The 14,706-nt window shown below is 44.5% G+C and overlaps 1 pseudogene; it reads right to left on the reverse strand.

The window, feature by feature from the left end:
• Positions 1–1,086: 1,086 nt before the first annotated feature.
• LOC119367790 lies at positions 1,087–2,232 on the reverse strand (annotated as a pseudogene).
• Positions 2,233–14,706: the final 12,474 nt, after the last annotated feature.

Here is a 14,706-nt window from a genome sequence, read left to right on the forward strand (position 1 = left end):
TAGCAGGTATTTTATAAAGGCTCAAAAAGAAGGTATTTCAAAAGGGCTTTGGCAAAGGAGGTTCACCTTACCTGCTTTCCTTGTCCTCCATTCATCGATATCCTATATTGGATACATTTGCCTTTTCCGAGTGGAGGTAGTAGGCTATTCTCATTCTTACCTTTATACGCCGAAACATGCCATTGCGTAGGCTCGTAGGCGTAATTCGTATTCGTATTTGTTATTGGCGTACGTAATTTCCTTACTACGTCTATCGCTCGTAGGAATATCTCTAAATAGGAATCATAGTCCTTGTATGTACATCTTTCATATTGTGATAAAGCACCTATGCCGCTAGAAATAGTAGCGCCTTAAAGAAGGCATTCTAGGTTCTTTTTCCCCTGGTTTGTATCAGAGCTGACCACTGATAATAGGCAAAATGAAACATTTGGTGTGTTTTAATTCATTCTCAATCTTGTTTCCCCTTGCGCTCCGAGGGAAATAAAGGGGAAATCACTGATTCATTTGGAGCTGTTTTCTAACTGACTCATTGACATGAGAGATTGGATGCCATGCGCCAGTCACTCGTACTACAGCGGACAAAGGTCACTGGCAAACGACCATTCCACAATGGAACCTGGCACTACTGTTTGCCCTAAGGGCCGACCCACCTTTTCAGAGAAACAGACACATGACATCACTATATTACGCATTTTCGAGATAAGAAAGTGGAGAATGCACGCTTCCCTTTTTTTACATTTTAAACTCATGTTCATGGTCTGTTTTATTCCCAATTGTTGCCCGTGTCAAAAGAAAGAAGAGAAATTGGGCCATGTTTCCCGAGAGAGACTGCCTTCTCTCAAGCCAGCAGTCTTATACTTATAGTTGACTGCTCTATGACGATCTGACCTCTTTCCTGGGCTCTGCTTGCTCGTCTGCGCTCCGACCAATTCAGTCAAAATCGAAAAAACAATGTTTCCTTGAAAAAGTCTAAGAAATAGTAGTAGCAGTAGTCAAAAAGTGCACTTTTTCCATATATTTCAATTTATAGGGATCCCTATCTTTATCTCTATCCATAGAGATACCTATCTATATATAGAGAGATTTTTCTCAAAATTGATCTAGACTATCCTCTATCCGGATAGATATGTCCCTATGAGCGACTAGGCCGATCTTTTTTTATATGTTTTGGCCACGTCCGTTTCCGCTCTGAAGAGGAAGGTTTGGATCTTTCAATCTTATGTCCTGAGGGATGTGACCTATGTTAGGTCCATAAGATACCACAGCTTTTAGTGTTCTATGATTCACCTCCGAATAATGAGTAGGTAGCTCGATCCTTTTGATTCTTATCTTCCTAGTAAACGGTGATCCGGAGCAATAGGTCGAATTACTATATAAAGAAGACTTTTCTACAAAAGGACTTATTGTTCGAGTAGGAAGATTTCGGTTTTTCTCCTTCCATCTTTACAATAAGAAGAAGTATTTGAAATGAAACAAATTCATCTTCATTCTGTTGTGCTCAGCGAAGGAACTGTCTAAGCATACTTTTGCGGATCCAAACTTCTTTGTTCTTTCAAAGTCTTCTTCTTGCATATAAGAACGTAACTTCTGCAATTCCTTGGATTTGAGTAGTAAGTTGCATCCCCTCTGAGTTGTGAGTAAGCGCAACCATTCTTTTTTTGTTCTTCTCCAGATTATCGCAGGTAGGAATTTGCCTCTTCTTTTTCCAACTGATATGGCCGATAGGAATTTGCCTATGATTTTTCCAACTGATATGTCGATATAGAAAAATCTCCTTATTTCAAAACCGCGGGTTCTCGCGTCATTTTCTTTAAAAGATATTAGATCACCGTGGGAAACTTTCAAATGAGTAATGGTTACCAGTCCATTATTCAAACAAACCCTTCAATGACTTATCGGCTACCTTGCTTGAGGAAGAGTGTCACTAAAATGGAGACGAACCGGAATCACGCCCGATCTTGTTTCCTGATTGAGTAAAAAAGGGATATATGAAGTTCGTTCTCTTCCTCTATGCATCTCCCTTATGGGTAAATCCCCATAATAAAGAGACAACTTACGTGTAGTTTGTGATTTGATGTTACTGTTTCGATTTTCTCTCCGAGAAAGATTTCTTTTAATGGATCTCCTCTTGTTCCTCAATCTTTGGAGAATACAGCGTTGGATTTGAGAAAGTTCTTTGTTCCGAACATTTCCTGGAAGTAGACGACACGTTTTAAATCTTAATGCTGGCATGGCATATTTCATTGAATCAGTCTTTTTCGCCACATCGCGTATAAAGGGAATCGAACCCAACTCTTCCACAAACCCCACACGAATGGCCCTCCCTTAATTCAATGAACTATGAGAATTCCTTTTTTCGTTTTTTTTCTTTTCAGTTCTCATAAGTCCTTGATATACTAGCAGAAACCCAATACTTGACCGACTGCGTCACAGTGCTCAGGTAAAGTGGCAGTGGTTGAAAGCGAGCGGAAACGTCAGTGTTTTCTTTGCGTTACGATAGTAGTGGTGAAAGAAAATCCAATTCAAATATCTCAACGTAAAAGGAAAATCGTTTCACTTTGAAAGGAAAGCTAGCTATATGAGATCGAAATCACTCTATCTACGATATTCATTGCACCATGATTGAAGGACAATGAGGGTCAGGTTATATTCCCTTGCTTATGATCGACTGAGCTCAAAGGCAAAAGGCACTAAAGATGTTTAAGATGTTTCATCAGAATTGCTATTGACATCAACTCGTCCGAGAGATTAGCAAGCACCTCAGGGTTGTGAGAAATCCATCCCCAAAACCCAGAATTGGATCTATTGTTTTCACTTTCTTCCCCAAACAATGTATCTGTTGATACCAGAATTGCTTATATTGCTCTCCCTAAGATGGAAAATGCGATATAGAACCCACTTTACATACCTCTATAGGAGGAGATCCCTTAGAAGAGAGTGAAACAGGCAGTACAGCAATTCACAAGCCATAGAGAATGAAACTCGGAAGAAGATCTAGTTTCAAGTCAGCTAGGAAGACCTCTTTCTTAAATTAAAGGGAAGGGGTCCACATAAGCTCCAATTATTCCCTAGCTTGTTAATACAACATATCAGTTGGCATGTCTGAATAAGAAAGAGTTGGGCGATGGTTTTAGAAAACCCGAAACTAGCCATGCCCTAAAGAAAGTGAATTTCAATCTACATGAATCACGAAAGAAGCAAAGCCAGTCAAAGAATCAATTATATGCCTTCTCTTTCCATAAGACCGATGGCCTTAGTAACATAACGCACAGAAGGAATAGAAGACAGAGCGAGGGGATATATCACGAGCAAAAGGGATGAACAACTACCCCTGTATACGTAGCTTTGTGTAACAGGGGGAATGACTGTTGAGTCAAAAAGCTGAGTGAGAAGGAAGCAAAGGATCGGTTGTGGCGGGATACGAAGTGCTCTGCTAAGCCAATACGAATGTTTACATACGAACCCACACCAATACATACGAGTAGTAGGGGTATGGAAATTCTCATCAATTAAAGGTTAGGGCTCAGTTTCTGGTTGACTTTTCAAATCCTATCCTCTGTTTCTGGTTAAACCAATTAAATAGGAGTATCCACCCAACTTTCATATGTTGTTGTTCCTATACGCTAACTGGTTCATATTTATGGGCAATGATTTCATTTGTATTCCAATTCGTACGTATACCCCATCGCTTTGTTTACCATCCCTATCGTCTCAAATAAGGTTTCCTAGCCTAGCCCATCTCGGTGTCAGATACCAAAAGAGAAAATTGGTCTAAGGGCGGCATCTACTCGTTCATCGCTTGCCTCACATCGAAAGAGGCATGGCTTCTCTCTTCACTCACTCCCCTGTTTGCCAGCTTCAATAGCATGGAAGAAGGTGTTCAAAGAACATAGTTTCACATCTACATTTTCTCCATTTGATCTTGATCAATAATTCACTTATAGAAATAGAATAGAATAGAAATATCAAGAGAAACACTCTTCTTTCCGAAGATCCATTTCTAGTGGGACATCATTCATAGGGAGCGCACATCCAATGCACCCTCTACTCTTCACTCTTCACTCTTGTGCTCCATATCCTCTTCGACAAGGATTTGCGGCTCCAATCCCTTTATTTTTTCAAAGGTAAAAGATGGAACAGACCGAATCCAAGCCATATAATTGCTTGATGCTCAAGGGTGGTTAGTTGGAAAAGAGTTTTCTATGTCGTTCAAACTAATGCTCGATTTAGAATTCTATAACAAAAAAAAGAAACAATAAATGAGCATACGGTACACTTTCCGAGGAAACAACCTCAAGTTCACAGTATCAATTCTATTGGAAAAATTCCATCAATTATTATTGGAGGTTTTGAATTTCCTCTTCCTACTTTCAAGAAGAAATATGATATTCTTATTATTGGGGATGTACATATCCCCGTTGAGGTAACCTAGTGTTATTCGAAATTTCTCCGGTTCCATGTTATTCAGATTGAGTTTGTTAACAAGACTTGATCAACCTTGTTAGTGGATTCCTTTTGATGAGCATGAGATGGATGAAGTTAGGAAGCACAACCTTCTATACCCTCCTTTTGCTTTCTGTTATTTAGATTAAATAAAGCAAAAATAGTATTTTCTGTCTGTTTTCTGAATTATCCTTGCAATAAAAAATACCTCGAAAATAAAAGTTCTCCAAATGCCCTGAAAATGAAATATGATTTTTTCTAGAATATTTGAGAATATTTAGCACTTAGAACACATCAGAGGGGGCAACCACCTGGCCATGAGGGTCCAGGGCGCGCCCACCCCCTGGGCGCGCCCCCTGTCTCGTGGGCCCCTGGTGGCCCCCTCCACTTATTCCTGCACCCACACTCTTCTTCTTCCTCCCAAACAAATCACCAACCAGCTCAAGCATGAGTTCTAGATCATCTTGCTGCCATTTTTTATCTCCTACTCAAAGCTCCACTCACAAAACTGCTTTTGAGGATTGTTCTTTGGTATGTGACTCCTCCAATGGTCCAATTAGTTTTTGTTCTAGTGCTTTATTCATTGCAAATTTTTGCTGCCAAGGTGACCCTGTTCTTGAGCTTGCATGTCAAATTTATTTGGTCCCAAGTAGATCTAATGCATGGTATAGTCTCTAGGCACTTGTGGAAGTAGTTGCTATCAATTTTGTTGAGTTTGGTTCACTTTTATTTTGAGTTACTAAAAATTTCAGAAAATTTCAGAAAATGATGAAGAGATTTTTGAGGGGCTCTTCGAGCCGAAGCTCGAAGGATAAGCAGAGTGAAGAGAACAAAAAGCCCAAATTTAATCTCCCTCGCACCACGGAGGTTCGGCCGTGTGAATGGCCTTGTGATGAGTTCTTGAGAGCAGCCGCGATTCATGATGATTTTTATCATTTGGCTGAGAATGCAGGCCTCACTGACTTCCTCCATGACTAGCTCGATCAGTATCTCCTACTCACTAATACTTTCGTGCAAAAATTTTACTTTCATGCTAAGAAATCACCACCTTCATTGGAGTTTCATTTATATGATGAGGTTAAGGAGATGTCACTATATGATTTCTGTGGGGTTTGCAAGGTACCCTTTGAGGGCAACATAGAGGAACCACATCGTAGTGATGTGGATGGATTTATTGATATGATTGTTGTAGGGGAAACGGGGAAGGCTTCCGATGCAAGAATTACTAGCATACACTTTCCTGTTCTACGTTACTTTTTAATATTTGCTAGTAGATGCTTAATTGGTCAAGGGAACTGTGGAAACCTTAGTGCCCCTGATATTTTTATTTTTTGCCATGCTTTGTTTCGTGATAACACTGTTAGTTTAGGCGCTATTATTGCTAAATGATTAAGTCTGAATCGTACAAAGGGCCCCATCTTTGGAGGCATCTTTGCTTCACGCCTTGCTAAACACTATAGGATACCTATTAGGCATTATGAGAAAGAGGAAAAGTTGTTGCCCCCTATTTTTCTAGATTATAAGAGTATGGTAGCACATGAATTTATTGTTAAAAATAATGAGATGATGCTTAAGTACAATTTGAGATTTAATAGAACTCACGGTGAGACTATTATCTTGCCTGCACCCTCTTTGTTTGACTTATCTTCAGGCACGTACCTCATCTTGCTGGAGGCCGTTCACACATACCAGAGCCAGACACCAGCTCCAGAGCCTAAGCCGGAACCACCACTTGACCCTTATCAACAGTCCTTTTATCAGTGGGATCCGGAGGAGATCGCTAGCCAGTGGCACTCAGATGACACTCCTTAGTACACTGGAGAGAGTAGCTCTAATCCATGGGCATAGACCAACTTAGGCCAAAAGCCTAAGCTTGGGGGAGTACGTATTTCTCACCGACATTACATTCATGATCACACACTCATTCTAGTTGTCGGTGCTCATACTTTTTCATTGTACTATCCATGCTAGTTTATTTTCCTTTTCTTGATTTCTTCTTGTGTGTTTGAATAACCCTAAGAAAAACCAAAACAAATAGTTGTAGCTTTTAGCTAGTTTAGTTTCCATGCTTGTAGTAGTAGTAATTAAAAGAAAACTCAAAAGGATTTCTCGTTCTTATTTTGCTTGTTGGGATCTTTCCCGTGTAAATAGTTTTATTTATTTTCTTTTCTTTGGGGGTCGAGAGGAGAAGACCATGGTGAAAACGTTGAGTGGCTCTCATATGCATTATTGTTGATTTAACCAAGAGCCCATATTACCTTGTCTTCTCCCTTGAATTGAATGCTTGCAGATTCCAGCTTAGTCCAATGCACGTTCACTATTATTATTATATACACTGTTCGGTCGTGCAAGTGAAAGGCAATAATGATGATGCATGATGAAATGATTGAGATGAGAGAAGCTGGTATGAACTCGACCTATCTTGTTTTTGTAAATATGATTAGTTCATTGTTCCTGATTCAGCCTATTATGAATAAACATGTTTGCAATGATAATTAGAGATTATAGTTGCTTATGCCATGCTTAATTAATTATCTAGGAGTCTATAATGGTTTACATTGCGTACCAACATGCTATTAAAATGGTTGTGATGTGGTATGATAGGGTGGCATCCTCCTTTGAATGATTCGAGTGGCTTGACTTAGCACAAGTTCACGCATGTAGTTGAAACAAAATCAACATAGCCTCCACAATATTTATGTTCATGGTGGATTATATCCTACTCATGCTTGCACTCAGTGTTGATTAATTTTAATGCATGTTCATGACTGTTGTCGCTCTCTAGTTGGTCGCTTCCCAGTCTCTTTCTAGCCTTCACTTGTACTAAGCGGGAATACTGCCTGAGCATCCAAAATCCATAAACCCCAAAGTAATTCCATATGAGTCCACCATACCTTCCTATATGCGGTATCTACCTGCCATTCCAAGTCAAATTTGTATGTGCCAAACTCCAAACCTTCAAATGATATTCTATTTTGTATACTCGAACAGCTCATGTATCAACTAGGGATGTCTGTATCTTCCATGCTAGGCGGCTTATTCTCAAGAGGAGTGGACTCCGCTCCTCACTCCTGAGAAAATGGCCGGTAACCGGGATGCCCAGTCCCATGCTCAAATCAAATCAAAATAATTGCAAACAAAACTCCCCCAAGATTGTTGTTAGTTGCAGGCACCCGTTGTTTTGGGCAAGCCATGGATTGATGATTGTTGGTGGTGGGGGAGTATAAACTTTACTATTCTTTTTGGGAACCGCCTATAATGTGTGTAGCATGGAAGATATCGAGATCTCTTGGTTGTTATGTTGACAATGAAAGTATACCGCTCAAAATATTATTTATCTCTATTTCAAAATCGAGCTCTGGCACCTCTACAAATCCCTGCTTCCCTCTGCGAAGGGCCTATCTATTTACTTTTATGTTGAGTCATCACCCTCTCATTAAAAAGCACCAGTTGGAGAGCACCGCTGTCATTTGCATGCATTACTTTTAATTTATATTGAGTATGACTATGACTAGATCTCTTTTACCATGAATTACAATGTTTAGTCAGTCCTTGATCTTCCGAGGTGCTCTGCATTAATGTTTTGCGGTCCCATAAAGGGCTAGCGAGATACCATCTTGTTATATCATATTATCATTGTTTTGAGAAAGTGTTATCATCCGAGATTTGTTATTATTGCTCGCTAGTTGATTATGCCATTGATATGAGTAAACATGAGATCTAAGTGTTATTATGAATATGGTTAGTTCATAATCTTTGCTGAAAACTTGAATGTTGGCTTTACATATTTGCAATAACAAGAGCAAACAGAGTTTGTAAAAGTTTTTCTTTATCACTTTCAGTTTGTCAACTGAATTGCCTGAGGACAAGCAAAGGTTTAAGCTAGGGGGAGTTGATACGTCTCCATCGTATCTACTTCTCCAAACACTTTTTCCCTTGTTTCGGACTCTAACTTGCATGATTTGAATGGAACTAACCCGGACTGACGTTGTTTTCAGCAGAACTGCCATGGTGTTATTTTGTGTAGAAATAAAAGTTCTCGGAATGACCTGAAAATCCACGGAGCAACTTTTTGGAATTAATAAAAAATATTGGAGAAAGAATCAAGGCCAGGGGGCCCACACCCTGTCCACGAGGGTGGGGGCGCGCCCCCCCTGCCTCATGGCCCCCTGGTGCACCAACGACCTCAACTCCAACTCTGTGTATTCACGTTCGGGGAGAAAAAAATCAGAGAGAAGGATTCATCGCGTTTTATGATACGGAGCTGCCGCCAAGCCCTAAACTCCCTCGGGAGGGCTGATCTGGAGTCTGTTCGGGGCTCCGGAGAGGGGAATCCATCGCCGTCGTCATCATCAACCATCCTTCATCACCAATTTCATGATGCTCACCGCCGTGCGTGAGTAATTCCATCGTAGGCTTGCTGGACGGTGATGGGTTGGATGAGATTTACCATGTAATCAAGTTAGTTTTGTTAGGGTTTGATCCCTAGTATCCACTATGTTCTGAGATTGATGTTGCTATGACTTTGCTATGCTTAATGCTTGTCACTAGGGCCCGAGTGCCATGATTACAGATCTGAACCTATTATGTTTTCATGAATATATGTAAGTTCTTGATCCTATCTTGCAAGTCTATAGTCACCTATTATGTGTTATGATCCAACAACCCCGAAGTGACAATAATCGGGACCACTCTCGGTGATGACCGTAGTTTGAGGAGTTCATGTATTCACTAAGTGTTAATGCTTTGGACTGGTACTCTATTAAAAGGAGGCCTTAATATCCCTTAGTTTCCAATAGGACCCCGCTGCCACGGGAGGGTAGGACAAAAGATGTCATGCAAGTTCTTTTCCATAAGCATGTATGACTATATTCGGAATACATGCCTACATTACATTGATGAACTGGAGCTAGTTCTGTGTCACCCTATGTTATAACTATTACATGAGGAATTGCATCCAACATAATTATCCATCACTGATCCAATGCCTACGAGCTTTTGACATATTGCTCTTTGCTTAGTTACTTTACCGTTGCCACTGTTACAATTACTACACAACTGCTACTATTACTTTTGCCACTGTTACCATACTTTCATACTACTTTGCTACTAAATAAATTGCTGCATATATTAAGTTATCCAGGTGTGGTTGAATTGACAACTCAACTTCTAATACTTGAGAATATTATTTGGCTCCCCTTGTGTCGAATCAATAAATTTGGGTTGAATACTCTATCCTCGAAAACTGTTGCGATCCCCTATACTTGTGGGTTATCACAGTCCAAATTGGTTTTGAGCCCCACTTACATAGGAATATGGAAGCTATATGGATGATATAGTGGTTGAAACCAAGGACAAAGCAACGCTCGTGCAAGATCTAGAAGAAACATTTGCAAATTTGCGCAAGATCAACCTCAAGCTCAACCCTGAGAAGTGTGTGTTCGGTGTCCCATCCAGCAAACTTCTCGGGTTCTTTGTATCTCAATGCCGAATCAAAGAAAATACCAACAAGATCAAGGCGATTGAGAAGATTGAGGTGCCAAGGCGAGTCAAGGACGTACATAGGCTTGTTGGCTGCCTTGCTGCTCTGAGTAGGTTCATCTCCAAATCTGTTGAGCATGCCCTGCCCTTTTTCAAAATTTTGAAAAAGGCATGTCCAATGAAATGGACTCCGGAAGCGGAGGCAGCGCTGCAAGATTTGAAGAGGTACCTCTCCTCTACGCCAATACTAGTAGCGCCTAAACTGCAAGAGCCGTTGCTGCTATATATAGCAGCGACGAATCAAGTGGTCAGTGTTGCACTAGTGGCGCAGAGAGAAGTTGAGGAAGAAGAAGCGGCAGTGGCCAGGCCGTCATATGATGAGTCGGGGCCTTCCCCGGCAGGGCCTGATGCCAGCGAGGCAGGACCCCTGGCAGAGCCTGGTCCTGGCGAGACAGGATCTGCGCAAGCAAGCGAAGTGAAATGGAAGAAGAAGATGATGCAGCACCCAGTCTACTTTGTCAGCACCCTTTTGCAGGGGGGCGGATCAAGATGTTCTGTAGTGCAGAAGCTGCTCTTAGGCCTTCTTATGGCCTCGAGGAAGCTGCGTCACTATTTTCAGGCACATGAGATCATCATCGACACTCGCTTCCTGTTGCAATGGATCTTGCCCAACCCAGATGCAAATGGGAGGATTGTGGAGTGGGTGTTGGAACTGTCAAGCTTTGGTCTCAGGTTTGAAAGCACTTCAACAATTTAGAGCAGAGCTTTGCCGGAGTACATAGCAGAATGGACCTCAACGCCTGACGAAGAAATTTAAGAGACCACTCTCCCCGGCAAGGAAATGAGCCGTGATTGGATTATGTACTTTGACGGGGCTTTCTCGCTGCAAGGCATCTGTGCTGGTGTGCTACTTGTCGCGCCCACCAGAGAGTGCCTCAAGTACGTAATCCAGATGCACTTTCCTCGGGAGAGATCAACGAACAACACTGTAGAGTATGAGGGACTGCTTGCCGGTCTCAGGATCGCGGCAGACCTTGGAATAAGGAAGTTCATTGTTAGAGGTGATTCATAGCTTGTTGTCAAGCAAGTTAACAAAGATTATCAGAGCTCGCTGATGGAAGCCTATGTAGATGAAGTAAGGAAGTTGGAGGAGCATTTTGACGGTCTGCAAGCAGAGCATGTTCCTCGAGCAGAGAACAACATTGTTGAAGACCTTTCAAAACGCGTTGCCCTCAAGTTGCCTGTGGAACCAGGAACCTTTGTTCTCCAATTGACTCAGCCATCCGTTGAACCATCGGCAGGACAGAATGAGCAAAGGAAGGCAGGCCCCTGCAAGTACTTTCCCGCTGAGCTCCCAGGAGTCGCCGGCAAGGAAGTTGCCGGGAACCCCAAGCTTGCCGGGGAGCAACAGGCTCCGGCGGGGCCTCAAGCTCTTGCCGTGGAGACAACTGCCCCCACGGCAGAGGACATGCCTTTAGTCCTTGCTGTCGAGCCTCAGGCTCCGGCATGGGCACATCACACTGTTCGGTTCCTCCAAACAAGGGAACTCCCTGAGGAACAGGAAGAGGTAGAGAAAGTAGACCGTCGGTCTAGCATGTACCAGTTTGTAGATGATGTCTTATACAGGAGGAGACGTAACAGCGTGAAATTGAAGTGCATTCCTCAGGAGGACGAACTGGAGCTATTGGCAGAGATACATGGAGGCATATGTGGCTCCCACATAGGATCAAGAGCCCTTGCTGGCAAATCATTCCAGTAAGGTTTCTTATGGCCCACTGCTCTCCGGGATGCAACTGAGCTAGTAACCAAGTGTGAAGCATGCCAGTTCCATTCAAAGAAGCTTCATCAACCAGCTCAAGCTCTTCAAATGATCCCTCTTTCCTGGCCATTTTTGGTCTGGGGGATCGACATACTGGGCCCCTTTCCCCGTGTTATCAGGGGCTTTGAGTACTTGTACGTCGCAATCGGCAAGTTCACAAAGTGGCCAGAAGTGGATCCAGTGAGAAAGGTGACAGCACAATCAGCCATCAAGTTCTTCAAAGGACTAGTTTGTCGTTTTGGTGTGCCAAACAGAGTCATCACCGACAATGGCATGCAGTTCACGAGCGCACCTTCATGCAGTATATCCAAGACCTCGGTAGCAAATTTTGTTTTGTTTCTATTGCTCATCCAAGAAGCAACGACCAGGCGGAAAGGGCAAATGTTGAAGTGTTGCGGGGCCTCAAAACAAGAACTTTTGACAGGATGCACAAATACAGAAAACGCTGGATTGATGAGTTGCTGACGGTTCTTTGGTCGATCAAAACGACACCAAATCAAGCCACTGACCAGACGCCCTTCTCCCTGGTATACCGGGCAGAAGCAATTCTCCCCACAGAACTCACATACGGGTCACCCCAAGTGCTCGCTTATGATGAGCTTGAGCAAGAGCAGTTGCACCAAGATGATGCTACGCTCCTTGAGGAAGATCGTCTTATGGCTGCTGTGCGAGCCGTGCGCTACCAGCAAGCCTTCCGCCGCTACCATAGATGCAAGGTTCATGCCCGAAGCCTTGAGGAAGGGGACCTTGTTCTTCGGCGTGTTCAATCCGCCAAGAATTCCAACAAGTTGATGCCAAAGTGGGAACGCCCTTATCGGGTAATACGAGTCACCAGGCCCGGCGCAGTCCGCCTGGAGACCGAAGATGGTATTCTGGTGAGCAACTCCTGGAATATCGAACATCTTCGCAAGTTTCACCCATGAGGCGTGGTTGCCGGGACCCCCGGCAACCCCCTTTTGTACTTAGCCTTGCTGGCAAGGCATATAACCCTATGTACGGAGCCAGGCACAGACCCTATGTGTAGTTGAATAACTTTCAGTATGTACAGTTCTTGTTGATTTCCATGTTTATGTATATACATATATGCATGCTTGTCCAGGATATTGTACTATCCTTGTCATCGGCAAGTACTGATGAACCGCCAAGGTTCCATGCTCCTATCTTCTCTTCTTTCCAGCCACAGTGATGATGCTCAGTTCCGTTGTTCTTGTCATGGACTTGACTTCGACAAGAGGTTGAGAAGACTGCCCAACAATGTGATCCCCAGCACAGCAGGTGAAGGCAAAGGGGACAAAAGGGAGACACGGGGGGATGCATCCATGGAGAGCATGGCGGAGGCGACCCGTCGACCACCAACACCAGGGCCAGCAGGGCACGGCCCCCCGGCAAGGCATGTTGCCGAGGGGCAGTGCAGATGATGGTGCTGCCACCTGATGAAGGTGGTGCGGGCGGTGATCAGCCAAAGTCAGAGTCGGAGTTCTCCCGCCCGCTACCGTCGGCATCGCTGTCACGGCCCTCCTCATCGCTCTCGCTCGAGGAGGAGCTTTCTTCATCGGTGGAGCTCTCCATGCAGCACCCTAAGCGAATTCCCAAGCGCCCGAAGACCTTGACGGAAAGTAGGTTGCTTTCCATTAATTTGAACTAGAGAACGTGCCCCTCCGACAATCTATGGGCACGGGCAAAGGTTTTCCAACCACGGCAGAAGTACATAATGTGAGGAGCAGGGAAGTCGACGTCGACCCACATGTCTTCGTTCCCACAGCCCCTCATATGCAGCCTCAAGGCGTGCGGTGGGTCAAGCTCCATTACCCGAGCAAATGGAGTAGGGAGGCGGAGATGACCGCACAAGGGCTTGTACAGCCTGATGAAGAATTCATGGGGCTGGTCTCCGACATGGCCTTCCATTGGGGGAGGGGCCGGCGGCAGAGACGCGGCTAGTGCGCCACCCCGTCCTCCTCTTCCTCGAGCGCCACGACGACCTCGGCCTAGCCCCCTCCCTCTCCCTCTCAGAGTAGGCTCTACCGCCATGAACTCCGGAGGAGCAGGAAGGCGCTGACGAGAAGAAGCCCTCGTCATTGCCGTTGGAGCGCCAGCACGCCCTCTCACCATGATGAGCGGAGTAAGATTACAAAGCAGGAAGAAGAAGAAGGAGGTGCGTATGGAAAGACACCATCCCTCCCCTTTTAATAGAAGGACAGGGCCGGGAGCTGGCCTCTCACCCCAAGGGCGGCCGCCCCGCTCAACAAATACGGCCTCCAAAGGCGCAGGGAATCAGGACCGACCCACTGCTCCAACTAGCGACGCCTGATTTCCCACCACGGCATTAATGCCCATGCCTTCTGCATCCACCACCTACACTTCCTCAGGCATGAAGGACACGTGGCGGATGAGCCAGAATCGCAAAAGCAAGTGGGACGGCCTTTTTCTACCCCGTGATCATGGGGTGCAAACGCCATGCAGGCCATGACCTGAGCTTTCTTTGTAAATGAGCAGCGCCCCTGCGAATTCCTCTTTTTATGGGGAAGGCGCGGGCTGCCTCTTTACTATTCGATGTGAGGCGTCATAGGCGTGCTATGACCATTCCATGCATGACCCCCACGTCTCGCACTCAATGCGGACCGTGGGGGAGCACAACAAACGAGAAGATTACATCAGTTAATCCCTGCCACGCGTGCCCGCGCACTGTTTTGGGCCTAGCCCAATGACGCTTCCCACTCGTGTGTGGCCCAGGCCCGGGGGCTCCTGTCGGTGTACATAAGTCTGGGCCCTTTTGTACCCCTTACTTGTGCACGGGCAGTTGTAGCCGCACCCGTGGCGAGGCCTGACGGGGCAGTAGAAGGCAAAATACAAGACGACCAAGGCAGTATTCAAGCTAGTAAATAGAGAGCAGAAGATAAGCTAGACCTCCCCCCGTGAGATCCTTGCTGAGTCGGCTTGCATAGCCCTGGCAAGATCCTTGCCTA

This window comes from Triticum dicoccoides, chromosome 2B (genome assembly GCF_002162155.2).
Source record: "Triticum dicoccoides isolate Atlit2015 ecotype Zavitan chromosome 2B, WEW_v2.0, whole genome shotgun sequence".
NCBI lineage: Eukaryota > Viridiplantae > Streptophyta > Magnoliopsida > Poales > Poaceae > Triticum > Triticum dicoccoides.